The sequence below is a fragment of the Tachyglossus aculeatus genome, chromosome 8 (genome assembly GCF_015852505.1).
Source record: "Tachyglossus aculeatus isolate mTacAcu1 chromosome 8, mTacAcu1.pri, whole genome shotgun sequence".
Lineage (NCBI taxonomy): Eukaryota > Metazoa > Chordata > Mammalia > Monotremata > Tachyglossidae > Tachyglossus > Tachyglossus aculeatus.
Window position 1 is genome coordinate 11315576 of NC_052073.1, and position 16121 is coordinate 11331696.

General features: G+C 41.2%; 1 non-coding gene across 1 annotated transcript; it reads right to left on the bottom strand.

Moving 5' to 3' along the window:
• Nucleotides 1-3205: 3205 nt before the first annotated feature.
• On the bottom strand, nt 3206-3342 carry LOC119931906. The gene has a single exon (XR_005452208.1). It is a non-coding gene; the product is annotated as a small nucleolar RNA SNORA7 (small nucleolar RNA).
• Between the last annotated feature and the right edge of the window lie 12779 nt (nt 3343-16121).

Genomic DNA, 16121 nt, shown 5'->3' on the forward strand with positions numbered 1-16121 from the left:
CAATTCTGTTGCACTGTACTCTCCCAAGTGCTTAGTATAGTGCTCTGCACACAGTAAGCACTCTGGTTGATTGGTCAATCAATCAATCATTGGTATTTATTGAGTGCTTACTGTGTGCAGAGCACTGTCGTAAGTGCTTGGGGGAGTACAATGCAGCCAAGTTGGTAGACACATTCCCTACCCACAGTTCCAGCTCCACCACTTGTAAACTGTATGGCCTTGAGCAAGTCAATTAATTTTGCTGTGCCTCAGTTACGTCATCCGTAAAAAGGGAATCGAGACTGGGAGCCCCAAGTGGGACGTCGACTGTGTCCAACCTGATTATCTTTTATTTACCCCAGGACTCAGTACAATGCCTGGCACATAATAAGTGCCTAACAAATACCATAAAAACAAACAAACAAAAAAACTAGCTCAAAGTCTTGATAAAAACAAAAGGCAAGTGAGCTAATAAATAGATCATGTCTAATTACTCTATTGTACTCTCTTAAGTGCTTAGTAATAATAATAATAATGACATTTGTTAGGAACTATGTGCCAAGTACTGTAGTAAGTGCTATAATAGATGATGCAAGATTAGCAGGTCTGATACAGTCCCTGTCCCATATAGGGCTCACAGTCTAACGAGAAGAGAAAAGTGGTATTGAATCCCCATTTTACAGATGAGGAACCTGAGGCACAGATAAGTTAAGTGGCTTCTCCCAGGCTTCACAGCAGGCAAGTGGCAGAGCCTGGATTCGATTCCAGGTCCTCCAATGCCCAGGTCAGTGCTCTTTCCCCTAGACCTCGCTGCTGCTCAGTCAGGGCTCAAAAAATACCAATGATTGGTTGAATAAACACATACACAAGTGAATACTGAGGCGATTTATAAGGTGGCAATAACCAGGAAGCAGCTTCTTTGGGCTGTAAACCCTCTTTTAGATTATAAACTCCTTGTGGACAGGGAACCTGTCCACCAAATCTGTTATATTGTGCTCTCCCAAGTGATTAGTACAGTCCTCTGCAACACAGTAAGCACTCATTATAGAAAATTTACTGATTGGCACAGTCTCCCCCCTCTATTCATTCATTCATTCATTCAATTGTATTTATTGAGCACTTATTGTGTGCAGAGCACTGTACTAAGAGCTTGGGAAGTACAAGTTGGCAACTTATGGAGACAGTCCCAACCCAACAACGGGCTCACAGTCTAGAAGGGGGAGACAGACAACAAACAAAACATGTGGACAGGTGTCAAGTCATCAGAATAAATAGAAATAGAGCTAGATGCACATCATTAACAAAATAAATAGAATAGTAAATATGTACAAGTAAAATAGAGTAATAAATCTGCACAAACATATATACAGATGCTGTGGGGAGGGGAAGGAGGTAGGGTGGGGGGGATGGGGAGCAGGAGAGGAAAAAGGGGCCTCAGTCTGGGAAGGCCTCCTGGAGGAGGTGAGCTCTCAGTGGGGCTTTGAAGGGAGGAAGACCATCAGCTCCTTTTGGGCAAGTCTATAAACAGTTGTATTCTCCCAAATACATAGGGCAGTGTTCTGCACACACCCTAAGCACTCAGTAAATACCACCAATTAACTGATTGGAGGAGGTAGCTGTTTTAGGAGGATTTTGGAGAACAAGGAGAATGTGGCATGACGGATTTTTAGATGGAGGGAGTTCTGTGCAGATGAAAAGATGTGAACAACTTGTTTGGAGATAAGACAGAGCAAGTTTCAGTGAGAAAGCTAGATTAAGAAGAGTGAAGAGTATGAGCTGGAGTGTCATGGGAAAAGAGAGTGGTTAGGTGAGAGGGAGAGTTGGTGAGCTTTGAAGCCAAAGGATGATAACTTACACTATGAGCTCCACCCTGAGCTTTTTATCTTAAACATTGTCTTTCTCCCTATTTTACTCACCAGATAGATAAATAATAATTTGGGGGAAAAGCAGGGTAAATCATCTAATTAAATATGGAGGGAAACACTAATCTGTAGATGTATATCTTAAGATATGCAAGCACAGGAAGTCAGACATTTCTGGAACTCCAGATCCATGTGACTATACCCCTCTCTGTTTGAACAAGTTACATATGCCTCTTGAAATGCAAAACTATACAGATGAGTGGTATTGGCATTTGAATCGGAAGAACTCACCTCTGAGCTTCCCTTTACCTTTCCCCAAATGGATTAACAAGTGTGCGCCAAAGTTAAAGCTTTGGATTCACCAGTGCTATAGGATCTAGAACACAATTCTGCATTTCAATTAATGTTCAGTTCTCATTCCGTTTTAGTTTGAGTTTGGGTGGGAAGACTATTTTAATTGCTTCACAAGCAGACCATTTCCTACTACCCAGATAAAATTAGTTAATTATTATTTAGTTCAAAAGATGGTCTTGGTTTTAAGTTATTTTAAACAAAGATTCACTCTATGTTTTTCCTCTTTTTTTTAGCATCTGGTGCATGAAAGTTTTGTTTAGGTTTTAACTCCCCTTGGGTGATTTCATGAAGATTGGTTATGACCCTTTCCCTTTGGGTGTCTCACACTTTCTTACTTGGGTTAAGGAACAACTACAATAACAATCTACAGTGAATAGATAAACAGCTGAGAATGAAGAGTGGAAACAAGTAGGATGAGCAAAAGCCTAATGGAAGAGTCTCAAAATTTGCATCAGGGTTCAGAGGAAGAAGTTTTTGTGGATTTGTTTTTTTTTGTCTGCTTTGCTTCAGTGATAACAAGTTCCTAATAATAATAAGTTCTCCAAAAGAAAAATTAAGGTAGCAAGAAAATAATTTGGAAAATGCAGTCTTTTTTATTTGAAATCCAGTTTCAAATTCCTTCTAATTTAGGGTTGACTGCACTTCAATAGTCTCCCAATGTATCAGGCCAAAAATTGTATGTAAGATCTTTCCTCCCCTTAAACTGTTAAACCCAATGTGGGACAGGCACTATGTCTGATCTGAGTGTCTTGTACCTTACTTGGCACATAGTAAGCTCCTAAAATGTTATTGTCTTGTCTTATGCTATCGAGTTGTCTCCGGCCCATAGCGACGCCATGGACACATCACTCCCAGAACACCCCACCTCCATCTGCAATCACTGTAGTAGTGTATCCATAGAGTTTTCTTGGTAAAAATATGGCAGAAGCTTACCATTGCCTCCTTCTGCTCTGTAAATTTGAGTTTTCCACCCTTGACTCTTTCCCATGCAACTGCTGCCCAGCACTTTGACTTGGAGCAGATTGCCTTCCACTCGCTAGCCACTGGCCAAGCTAGGAATGGAATGGGTATGCTCTGCTTGACTCTCCCTTCCCTAGTTGAGACTGGTAGAGTACTGGAAGCTCTCCAGGTATGACCCTGAATGGGGAACAAAGGTATAATATTATATATTATATTATTATATATTATATACAGTAATAAGCACATTTTAACAGATAACCTGGACAATCTCCATCTGTGAAATAATAATAATAGCAATAATAATTATAACTGTGGTATTTGTTAAGTTCTTACTATGAGTCTAGCACTGTACTAAGCACTGGGGTAGATACAAGATAGCCAGTAGAAGTACAAGTTGCAAATCCCCCAATGAAACAGCAACACACTTGAATTCAAAATCTCTAAATTGAAAATGCATTTAAGAGGAGTTTCTTGAAACCTTATCCTGTAGTTCTGCTTATATCCAGAATAATAGCAACTTAGCTGTTAATGCCCCTCCCAGGATGGCTTGTGGAGAGTTTTCAGTATGCTACCAGTCTCAGTTATGGGAGGGAGAGTCAAGCAGAGGCATACCCATTCCATTCCCAGCTTGGGCAGTGATTAGCGAGTGGAAAGCAATCTGCTCCAAGTCAAAACTCACCTGTGCTGGGCAGCAGCAGCATGGAAGAGAAACAAAGGTGGAGACTCAAGTTTACTGTGCAGAAGAAGGCAATGGTAAGCCACTTCCATATTTTTACCAAGAAAACTCTATGGTTACACTCCTAGAATGATTGCGGTTCGAGAGTAGGGCATTCTGAGAGGAGCGATGTGTCCATGGAGTCGATATGGGTCGGAAATGACTCGGCGGCAGAAGACCAGACAAGACCTGCTACTGACCATTATTTTCAACCTGACATCTTCCGGGCCTCTTCATGATGGAAGACATAATGTCTTGCAGGTTGGTGGTGGGACCCAGGAGGAAAGGTAAACCACCTAAATCATTAACCCCAAGATTTGGCCTGATACAGCCAAGGGAACATTCCTTCCTCACACCTTTGAGGAGCCCAAAGGAAATAGAGTCAGGGCAAATTACCTTTTCTGTGATAAATGTTCCTCTCTGGATTGACAGACACAATAAATAGTGACAGCCTCAAAATGAAACTGAGACACAGGATATCAAGTACCCATTACTGAAATCAACTCTTAATTAGATCACACGGTATCCCATCTTTTTACTTTCTTTCACTATCCTGGCTCCTGGGGGAACAGTAAAGTGGAAGGAGACAAATGTATGAATGAGAATATCTTTCTTCCCACAGTTGGATGAAGAGATCTTATGCCTGACCTATTTGAAAATGTGGTCAGAAGTGGCAGCTTGCTCTTCTGATTGGATGCTCTTTCTCTTGGTCATCTAAAAACAGTGTAGTCCTGCTCTGATATTTTTCTATATCTCATACAGAGGTGCTTGGACCAACGCTAGTGGAGACCACTGGCTCCAGGAGAGTGTTTGTATTAATCTTTGTTCAAAAATAGAACCAGAATGGGAGGTTCTCAGAGGGAAGAATTGGACTCATCGTGATTTCTAATGGGCACCATTATCTAATCCCTGATCTGCCACTTGTCTGCTGTGTGACCTTGGGCAAGTCATTTTACTTCTCTCTGCCTTAGTTACCTCATCTATAAAATGGGGATTGAGACTGGGAGCCCCATGTGGCACAGGGACTGTGTCCAACCCAATTTGCTTTTTTCTACCCCAGTGCTTAGTACAGTGCCTGACACATAGTCAGCGCTTAACAAATACCATAATAACAATAACGATAATAATTATTATTATTGAGATGGCAATCTCTGTGGCCTAATGGATCAAGCTTGGGGTTGGGAGTCAGAGGACCTGGGTTCTAATCCTGACTCTGTCACTTCTTGGCTGTGTGACCTTAAAGCGAGTCACTTAACTTCTCTGTGCTTCAGTTACCTCATCTGTAAAATGGGGATTAAAACTATGAGCCTCATGTGGGATATGGACTGTGTCCAATCAGATTAGCTTGTATCTACCCCAGGGATTAGGACAATACCTGGCACATGGTAAGCACTTAAATTCCATAAAGAAAAAAAAATCAGACAAGTGCTAGTTTAATGTTGAATGTTGAACTGACAATTGTTTCAAAATGCATGAATTCTGTCTACTTTGTTCTTCCAGCTCAAAAGACAACTAAATTTGAGGGATGCATCCTCAAAAGTTTGCCTCTATCCATTAGTGTATGAAGGCGTGGGGATACACAGAGAAAAAATGCTTTACTATCAGATTTTATGAGTGTTGAACCTTGAGATTTGAAGGACACATTTCATTTTGGATTGATTTGCTTTCTGAAATAGAGGTTGTTTGTCTTTGCTGTGTACTCATTCCAAAAGGTGAAATAGACCCAAGGAGTCAATGTTCATTTGATTTCTTTTAAGGACAGCTACACGTTTGACTAAATCTTTTTTCCCTGTGAAAACTTATGAATTCTCTCTTTGTTCCAAGTGATCATCGCACTTCTGAATTAAGCTCACCATTTGGTGTGTTTGTTAGACCATAGAATGAATTTTATTACAGCTACAAAACAGATTTTCAGAAGTTGCCTAGTAACTGTGAGCAGATGAAAGGAGAGCCAGCAGAGGTCTGTGCACTGCAAATCATTTCCCCATGATTAAACTATTTCATCCTTCAGGCTAACATCTCCATATTTTGAGGGCAACAAGTGATGGGCTAACGATAAAATGCTATCCTCCACATTTTCAGAGAATGTAGTGCTAATTCATCCTCCCTTCTTTCGAGTAGGAAATTTTACCTTTGACATTTTTCCAAATGAAGAGAGATTAAAACTGAAGTCTAGTGAATCAAGATTTCAAAAAACCAGAACATTTAGTGTTTGATTTACTTACATATTATTTTAAAGAGAGCAGTACTCTACTAACATTTAAACGCATTATGCAGATGTCTGCCCACTGTATTTGTAAGTGTGTCTTCACTCAAAAAGAATGTTCTAGCCTTGCTTTTCAAAATCATCAGATCTTAACTGATCATTTTAAATGGTTTGATGTAAAATTCAGTGTAATGAGTAATTTGGACATAATGGGAATATTTTAAAGGAGAGAGGTCAATTGATTTCCCGTCATCAGAAGACTCTCTCAAGTTTTTTTCCTAAGACTTCTTAATTTTAAACATGATTGTGAACACACAGAGATATTTTATAAAATTTTACATTGAAGCCAAATCAGATTCCATTTTGTTTGGATTTTGAGTTATAAAAAATAAAACACAAGCTGCAATTTTAGATTCGATTTAGAAATGATTGTTTTGTGATCTGTTATTTTGTGGCTCAACTTCAATAAAGTGATATATAGATATATAGATATGCATATATACCTGTTAGTCACCATTATAAATACTTCTAGTTTACAGTACTGTATTACATGTTGTGTGGCAGTGTATATCAGCATTTATTTATACACCCTTTATGGATGCATGTGTATGAATTGATTAATATATTAGATTCAGAATTAATATGCACATGAAATGTGTACACATATATCTTCATTTGCAGGCTGATAATGCAAGTTTTCTAATGTATTTCCTCTTAAAGTTATCATCTTTAATGAAAAATGCCTGCTGAGTGTAGTACAAACCATTTGGTGCCCTCCTGTCAGGAGAGGAAAAGAATAACATTCAGTAAAACTGAAGGTTTTTATTATCACATCGTAAATGAACAAATGGCATCTGTCAATACAAAGGAACTCATAGGGGGTATAGAAAGGAAGCTTAGTTATTGCACTGGGGGTGTGCTGCTGAAATGACAAACTGGATTTTTATTAACCTCCTGGTTCTACATGTTTTTCTATTTGATTTTACTTCATTCAGTTTGCAACATAATAACACCATAAAGGGTGTGTTAAGAGGAAGCTGGGGAAATTGCAGGACTAGCACTATTCCTGAATAATATTAAACAGTTTGGCTAATAAATTATATTTAAGGGTTGAAATATATCCATGGAAATGTTTAAAGGGGCACCACGAGATTTGGAAACTTACATACATACCTGCCTCTTTCGGACTTCTTCGCTAAACATTTCTCTAAAATGAAAACAGAGCCTGTTTATTTAAACATCAACCCCCTGAGTTCTTATATTTAAGCCGTAAACATCTTTCATGGCACTGATAAATGCCGAAGGTGTTTATGAGCTGCAGGAAACATTTATGCCAAATACATAAAATCAGAAATAGAATTGTTCACATTAGATTGAGAATGAGCTCTGAAGTGACTTGAGGAGGGAAAGAGAGGGAGGGAAAGGGGAAAGGAAGGAGTCGGAGCGGGGGCTGGAATGATTTCCTGGGAAGTTGTTAAGGAGAATGTCTCGTAAAAAATGTTTAGTAAAATGTGACCAGTGATTCGGCCCTGAGCAGGTGTGGCAGTGGCTGACACCAAAGTGTAATCAGAAGGTGAGCAGGAGAGTTACTCCCTTCTGTTCTCATTTGGGCTGTGGAAGGGAGCTGGTTGGTGCCTTGAGACAAGAACATAAGTTTTTGACTTACCATTCTTGTTATTCTCCTTAAAAATCTTAAAATTCCCCCCCCCCCCCAACCCATAAGCCCCTGGAGGGCAGGGAATGAGTCTACCAGCTCTGTTGCACTGTGCTCTCCCAAGCGCTTAGTACAGTGCTCTGCACTAAGTGCTCAATGAATATGTTGATTGACTGATTACAATTCCATCTGCCGAAGTTCTGAAAGAGGCTCAGTGCCTGAGCCCAAATTAGACTTATTGCTTAATAATAATTGCGGCATTTATTAAGTGCTTCCCATGCGCCAACGCTGGGGGTAGATACAGTGAAATCAGATCAGACACAGACCCTGACCCAAGTGGAGGCTAATAATCTAAGAGGGGGAGAGAGAACAGGTATTTAATCCCCATTTTACAGATGAGGGAACTGAGGCCTAGCAAAATTAAGTGACTTACCTAAGGTCTTACAGCAGGCAATTGGGGGAGCCAGGATAAAACTCTGGTCTCCTAACATCCAGGCCTATGTTCTTTCCAAACTGCTCTTATAAATATACAGAGAATAAGGAGGGATCCGTCAATCATCAATCAATCAATCACATTTATTGAGTGCTTACCGAGGGATTGTTAGGAAGACGTTGGAAAGTAGAGTCCCAGATCTGTCTCTTTTTTATGACTTTGGAAAAAGGGATTAGGGTTTTTAGGCATTTAGATCTCTTATGATGCTATTATTTAAAGCTTTTTTTATGTTATTTGTTAAACACTTCCTAAATGTCAAACACCATGCTAAGTGCTGGAGTAGATAAAAGTTAATCGGGCCGGAAACAGTCCCTGTCCCACATGGGAGTCGTAGTGTAAGTAGGAGGGAGAACGCATATTGAAGCCCCACTTTAAAGTTGAGGAAATTGAGGCCCAGAGAAGTTAAGTTTCCGCCCTTTCCTCTCCATCCAAACCGCTACCCTGCTCATTCAAGCTCTCATCCTATCCCGTCTGGACTACTGCACTAGCCTTCTCTCTGATCTCCCATCCTCGTGTCTCTCTCCACTTCAATCCATACTTCATGCTGCTGCCCGGATTATCTTTGTCCAGAAACGCTCTGGACATATTACTCCCCTCCTCAAAAACCTCCAATGGCTACCGATCAATCTGCGCATCAGGCAGAAACTCCTCACCCTGGGCTTCAAGGCTCTCCATCACCTCGCCCCCTCCTACCTCACCTCCCTTCTCTCCTTCTACTGCCCAGCCCGCACCCTCCGCTCCTCCACCACTAATCTCCTCACTGTACCTCGCTCTCGCCTGTCCCGCCATCCACCCCCGGCCCACGTCATCCCCCGGGCCTGGAATGCCCTCCCTCTGCCCATCCGCCAAGCTAGCTCTCTTCCTCCCTTCAAGGCCCTGCTGAGAGCTCACCTCCTCCAGGAGGCCTTCCCAGACTGAGCCCCTTCTTTCCTCTCCCCCTCGTCCCCCTCTCCACCCCCCCGTCTTACCTCCTTCCCTTCCCCACAGCACCTGTATATATGTATATATGGTTGTACATATTTATTACTCTATTTATTTATTTATTTATTTATTTATTTATTTTACTTGTACATTTCTATCCTACTTATTTTATTTTGTTGGTATGTTTGGTTCTGTTCTCTGTCTCCCCCTTTTAGACTGTGAGCCCACTGTTGGGTAGGGACTGTCTCTATGTGATGCCAATTTGTACTTCCCAAGCGCTTAGTACAGTGCTCTGCACATAGTAAGCGCTCAATAAATACGATTGATTGATTGATTGATTGATTAAGTGACTTGCCCAAGGCCACACAGGAGGCAAGTGGCAGAGCCATTATTGGAACCCTGTTCCTCTGGCTTCCAGATTTGTGTTCTTTCCATTAGGCCAAGCATGGCGAGCCAGGGCAGTCATAAGTCAACCACAAGATTTTGGTGTCTCCACAAGAGATTTGGGGGAGAGAAGGAAGACTTGAATGTACAAATTTCATCTTCAGGGCATCAGATGGGTTGAGGGAGGTGCCACCCAATAGCATTCCGGAAGTATCCCAGATTCCAGAAATTATTAAAGTGCTTGAAGTCCGAGATAATATTCTGGAACAACAAACCCCCAAACAGTTGTTTGTATTCTAAGCCTATGGCCACATGAAGAACCCAAGACATTTCTGGGACGGGCGGTAAAAGTGGCACCTCTGATCCCTTTGGGGTACCCGGCTGTTGTCAGCTTCACCCTTTCCATATCTCTTGGTCTTTTTATCTGTGATATAATAAAATTATACGGAATACCCAGCCCCTTTAGAAGTTGCCCATAGGTCCTTAATTTAGAAGAGACCCACTCATCACTGGTGTTTTCTACTGCCAGCGCCCCCGGGCCCCACTGGCAGAAGTCTTGAGTGCATAGCCTTAAATTATACATTATAAATTAATTTATATTACTGTCTGTCTCTCCCTCTAGACTGTAAGCTTGCTATGGACAGGGAATGTGTCTGCTAATTCTCCTGTATTGGATCCATCTATCAGTGGTATTTATTTAGCACTTAATATATGCAGAGCACTGTACTAAGTGGATGGGAGAGTACAATACTACAGAATTAGCAAACACGTTCCCTGCCCATAATGTCTAGCGAAGAAACAGACATTAATATGAATAAATAATGCTGTAGGGTTGGGGGTGGGATGAATATCAAATGTCCAAAAGTCACAGATTCAGGCGCATAGATGACTCAGAAGGGACAGGGAGCTGGGGAAAAGAGGGTTTAATCAGGGAAGGCCTCTCCCAAACACTTATTACAGTGCTCTGCATAGTAAGCACTCAATAAATACCATTGATTGATTGACTGAAGTGGAACCAAACAGCTATATCCTGTAGGCTTGTGACTCGATAACTTTTCAGCCAGTTGGTGGGGGCCCACCAGTCAACAAAAATGCAGTTATCAGAGTACAGTACTAGATGATGTGGAGAATTACAAAGGAATAAAATAATGATTATGGTATTTGTTAAGCACTAACTATGTGCCGAGCAGCATGGCTAAGTGGAAAGAATACAGGCTTGGGAGTCAGAGGACTTGGGTTCTAATTCCACCTCCACCACTTGTCCACTCTGTGACCTTGGGCAAGCCATTTCACTTTTCTGGGCCTCAGTTACCTCATCTGGAAAATGGGGATTTAGACTGTGAGCCCATGGGACAACGTGATCACTTCGTATCTACCTGAATGTTTAAAACAGTGCTTGCCACAAAGTGCTAAACAAGTACCATCATCATCATTATTTTTAAGCACTTAGTACACTGCTCTGCACACAGTGAGTGCTCAATAAATACAAATGAATGAATGAAGCACTGGTCTAAAAGACAAGCAGCTTCCCTTGGAGAATTTAGCATCTAGTCCAGTGCTCTGATTGTGGAGGGAGTTTAACAAATACTGTTTGGGGTTTGGTTTTCAAAGAAGCAGCATGGCCAAGTGGATTCAGCATGGACTTGGAAGTCAGAAGGAAATGGGTTCTAATCCCAGCTCTGCCACTTGACTGCTGTGTGGCCTTGGGCAAGTCATTTAATTTCTCCGTGCCTCAGTTCTCTCATCTGTAAAATGGGGATTAAGATTGTGAGCCCTGTGTGGGACAGGGACTGTGTCCAACCCAGTTAACTTGTATCTACCCCAGCACTTAGAACATAGTGAATACATAACAAATACCGTATTTCTTCCCTTTAGACTGTAAATTTGTTGTGGGCAGGGACTGTCTGTCCATTCAATCATATTTATTGAGCACTTATTGTGTGCAGAGCACTGTACTAAGCACTTATTATTATATTGTACTCTCCCAAGAGCTTAGTACAGTGTTCTGCACATAGTAAGTGCTCAATAAATACAATTGAATGAATGAATAAATGAATAATCCCAGCTCCACCACTTGTCTGTTGTATGACCTGGGGAAGTCACTTCACTTCTCTTCCCTCTCAAATCTTCTCCTTCCCTTAGTTTTTTCATCCCAATCAACACCACCACCACCTGGAATCCCACCTCTGGTATCATTATCGACTCCTTACTAAATTTATTAATAAAAATAATGACAATAATAATAATGTGTGGTATTTTTTAAGTGCTTACTATGTGCCAAGCCCTGTACTAACCATTGGAGTAGATAAGAAGCAGCGTGGCTCAGTGGAAAGAGCCCAGGCTTGGGAGTCAGAGGTCATGGGTTCAAATCCCGGCTCCGCCACTTGTCAGCTGTGTGACTTTGGGCAAGTCACTTCACTGTGGCTCAGTTTCCTCATCTGTGAAATGGGGATGAAGACTGTGAGCCCCACGTGGGACAATCTGCTCACCTTGTAGCCCCCAGTGCTTAGAACAATGCTTTGCACATAGTAAGCGCTTAACAAATGCCATTATTATTATTATTATTATTATTATAAGGTAATCAGGTAGTCCCACATGGGGCTCCCAGTCTAAATCCCCATTTCCAGATGAGGTAACTGAGGCCCAGAGAAGTTAAGTGATTTGCCCAAGGTCACACAGCACACAAGTGGCGGAGCCGGGCTTAGAACCCATGACCTCTGACTCCCAAGCCCCGGGCTCTTTCCACTGAGCCACTTGGGCAAATCACTTTACTTGTCTGTGCCTCAGTTACCTCATCTGTAAAACGGGGATCGAGACTGTGAGCCCCACATGGGACAGGGACAGTGCCCAACCTGATTTGCTTGTATCCACCCCGGCATATCATACAGTGCTTGGAACATAGTACGTGCTTAACAAATACTGAAATTGTTATTATTATAGAGAAGCATACCATCATCTCTTTCAACTCCCATATTCAGTCTCTTGTCAAATCCTCCATCTCATTTCAATCAGTAACATGTACTAAGCACTTATTTTGTACACAGCACGTAGAACTCTATTAAGCACTCTATTTTATCTCTCCTTCTCCTCTCATACAAGCATTATGTTGGTCCAGGTACTTATTTTATCCTGGCTTGACTATTGCATCAGCCTCCTCACGGTCTCCTTTCCTCAGTCTATCCCTTTCCAGGCCATATTTCATCTGCTGCCTTGATATTGTTTCTAAAACCTTGTTCTATACCCATCTCTCCACTCTTCAAAGACCTCTAATGATCGCCCAAATCTCTCTGCATCAAGGAGGAACTCCTGACCACTGGCTTTAATGATAATAATAATAATAATAATAATAATAATAATAATAATAATGGCATTTGTTAAGTGCTTACTATGTGTAGAGCACTGTTCTAAGTGCTGAGGGGGAATAAAAGGTGATCAAGTTGTCCCAAGTGGGGCTCACAGTCTTAATCCCCATTTTACAGAAGAGGTAACTGAGGCTCAGAGAAGTTAAGTCCATCCCCCCACCTTACCTCCTTCCCTTCCCCACAGCACCTGTATATATGTATATATGGTTGTACATATTTATTACTCTATTTATTTATTTATTTATTTTACTTGTACATTTCTATCCTATTTATTTTATTTTGTTGGTATGTTTGGTTCTGTTCTCTGTCTCCCCCTTTTAGACTGTGAGCCCACTGTTGGGTAGGGACTGTCTCTATGTGTTGCCAATTTGTACTTCCCAAGCACTTAGTACAGTGCTCTGCACATAGTAAGTGCTCAATAAATACGATTGATTGATTGATTGATTAAGTGATTTGCCCAAGGTCACACACCTTAAGACATTCAAACAACTCTTCCCTGTTAAAGAGCACGGGCTTTGGAGTCAGAGGTCAGGGGTTCAAATCCCGTCTCCGCCAATTGTCAGCTGTGTGACTTTGGGCAAATCACTTAGCTTCTCTGTGCCTCAGTTACCTCATCTGTAAAATGGGGATTAAGATTGTGAGCCCCACGTGGGACAACCTGATTGCCTTTTTTTCCCCCAGTGCTTAGAACAGTGCTTTGCATATAGTAAGCGCTTAACAAATACCATAAAAAAAATCTCTTGCCACACTTCACCCCAGCTCCCACTGTGTAGCTTCTCTTAAACTCCTTGTACCTCCCGCTCATCTCTCCTACCTCTCATAGCCCGCCTTCCCCTGTAGACTGTAAACTCATTGTGGGGCAGGGAAAATGTCTGTTATTTTGTTGTACTGTATTCTCCAAAGCGCCTAGGACAGTGTGCTCTGCAGTAAGCAAGCAGAAAATTCATTCATTCATTCAGTCGTATTTATTGAGCGCTTACTGTGTGCAGAGCACTGTACTAAGCGCTTGTAGTTGTCTCGTCCCATCTCCAGAATCATCAACATCAATCGTATTTATTGAGTGCTTACTATGTGCAGAGCACTGTACTAAGCGCTTGGGAAGTACAAATTGGCAACATATAGAGACAGTCCCTACCCAACAGTGGGCTCACAGTCTAAAAGGGCTCCACTGGGAGAGAGCACTAAGAAGTGCTCCCTTAAGAAGCACTTAAAGGGCTTCTAAAAGGGCAGAATGTCCTCCACTGAGGCATATGCGGTCACATAACTTCTCTGTGCCTCAGTTCCCTCATCTGCAAAATGGGGATTCAATACCTGTTTCTTCCTCCTAGCCTGTGAGCCCCATCTGGGACCTGATTATTTTGTATCTCCCCCAGCACTGAGTACACTACTTGGTACGTAGTAAGCGCTTAACAAATACCACAAAATGCTCTGAACCTCCTCCTTCGACTCCAACAGCCTTTTTGTCAACCATTCCGCACTGCAGAGGAGTTTACCTTCAGAGGATTCTGCACCTCTTCTGTGCATACACTGGGGAATTTATAGGGGAAAGGTCACCCTAGATTAACCAAAACAGATTATACTTCTCAAATGCAAATGACTGTGATGCGCTTTCAACCACCAGTTTCTCACATTATGTGAGGAGGATTTAAACCATTTTACAGATGGGGAAACTAAGTGATGTTCAAGTATTTCCAATCCCGTGCTCATAACGCGTGGCTGCCAACTCTGATAGTTTAATGAGTACTGGGTAGTCACCCTGCGCTCATTCTAGAGGCTAATTTTTCTGCTACAACGTTGTTCATTATAATCAGGTTTGGGTGACTGAGTTCACCCTAGAAAAATCTCAAGGGGTTAATTATTTACATTGAAAGGCAATTCAGGTTTTGAATACACCAAAATATACCGACTGCATGGGACTGTGGGAAGAGCAGTTTATATTTTTCTGTGCATTTTATTGGTGCTGATGAGATTCGTTTCCAATGAGAAAAGTCATGTGAATGCGGAGAGACCCTAAGATTTCATAAAAGGAGGGTCTCTCACTTGCTGAGGACTTTGCTTCTGGCAAAAGTGAATCATATCAAGAGCACCAACATTCCTAGGGGAGATAAAAAACAAGTATGCATGTTTTTGAGATGTTAAAACCCCTGTGTACAATTAGGAAATTATATCAAGTCACCCTTAGGGTAAAATTTTCAAAGAAATGCTCATAGAAAATTGCATGGTCATGCTAAAACCTACATTTCCATGAAAAACCAAACAAAAACAATCTCCAAGCACTTATTTAGGGTTTCCCAACCCTACTAGTCTTTCTCAACATGCACTCATTTGTGGCAAGCACAATCGTAACACTCATCTAAAGTTGTGTTACATAAAGCTAGAAGTTTCATCCAAAAAGTTATTTTTACAGTGGGGAAAGAGGGGAAGAAGACTCAGGGAGGTCAAAATTTTCTAAAGAGTATTGTTTTATTTTTACATTCCTTAAGCATGGCTTCAAAGAAAAGACCATTCTTACACCAACTGCAACCTATGCTTTGCAAAATGAGACAAGTTTAAAATTATTTTAATGTTTGTTTCCTCTCTCCTTGATTTGAACAGTTAATTATACCACAGTTCCCAAGTCCTCCACCTCCAAGAATTACACACACAGAGCAAACTCTCACAAATAGGCACCAAAAAAATTGAAAGAGCAACTATGTTCATACATATGTTCAAAAGGTCAGAAATCCTTTTTCTTCTGCAGAGTACAAAAGAATGACAGGGTTCCTATTACATCAAAGCTGGAATTTTTCAAGTTATTTCTATAGACCTCCTCAACTTAGCATTTTTGTTGGGAACTGTACAAATAGCCACAAGAAGGGTCATTTTGTACAATGTACTAGAGGAGAAAAAAACAGCTTTAATAACTGGGGTAAATGATCTTAAACTTACAACTTTACGTCATTTTCTCATTCTAAACATCTTAAGATGCTTTGAAATTAGTATTTGCTTTACATAGAAATGTCAGGAAAAGTAGGCTGGTATGGCTGAGCTTGTCGCTAAAGTAGATACCTTACAATTGGAAACTCTACTCTCTTCAGTGACTGAAGTGACTTTTTTCCCAAAGGAAAAGAACAGATACCAAGAATAATAATAATAATAATGATGATGGCATTTGTTAAGCGCTTACTATGTGCACAGCACTGTTCTAAGCGCTGGGCACTGTTCTAAGCGCTGGATAATGGTATTTGTTAA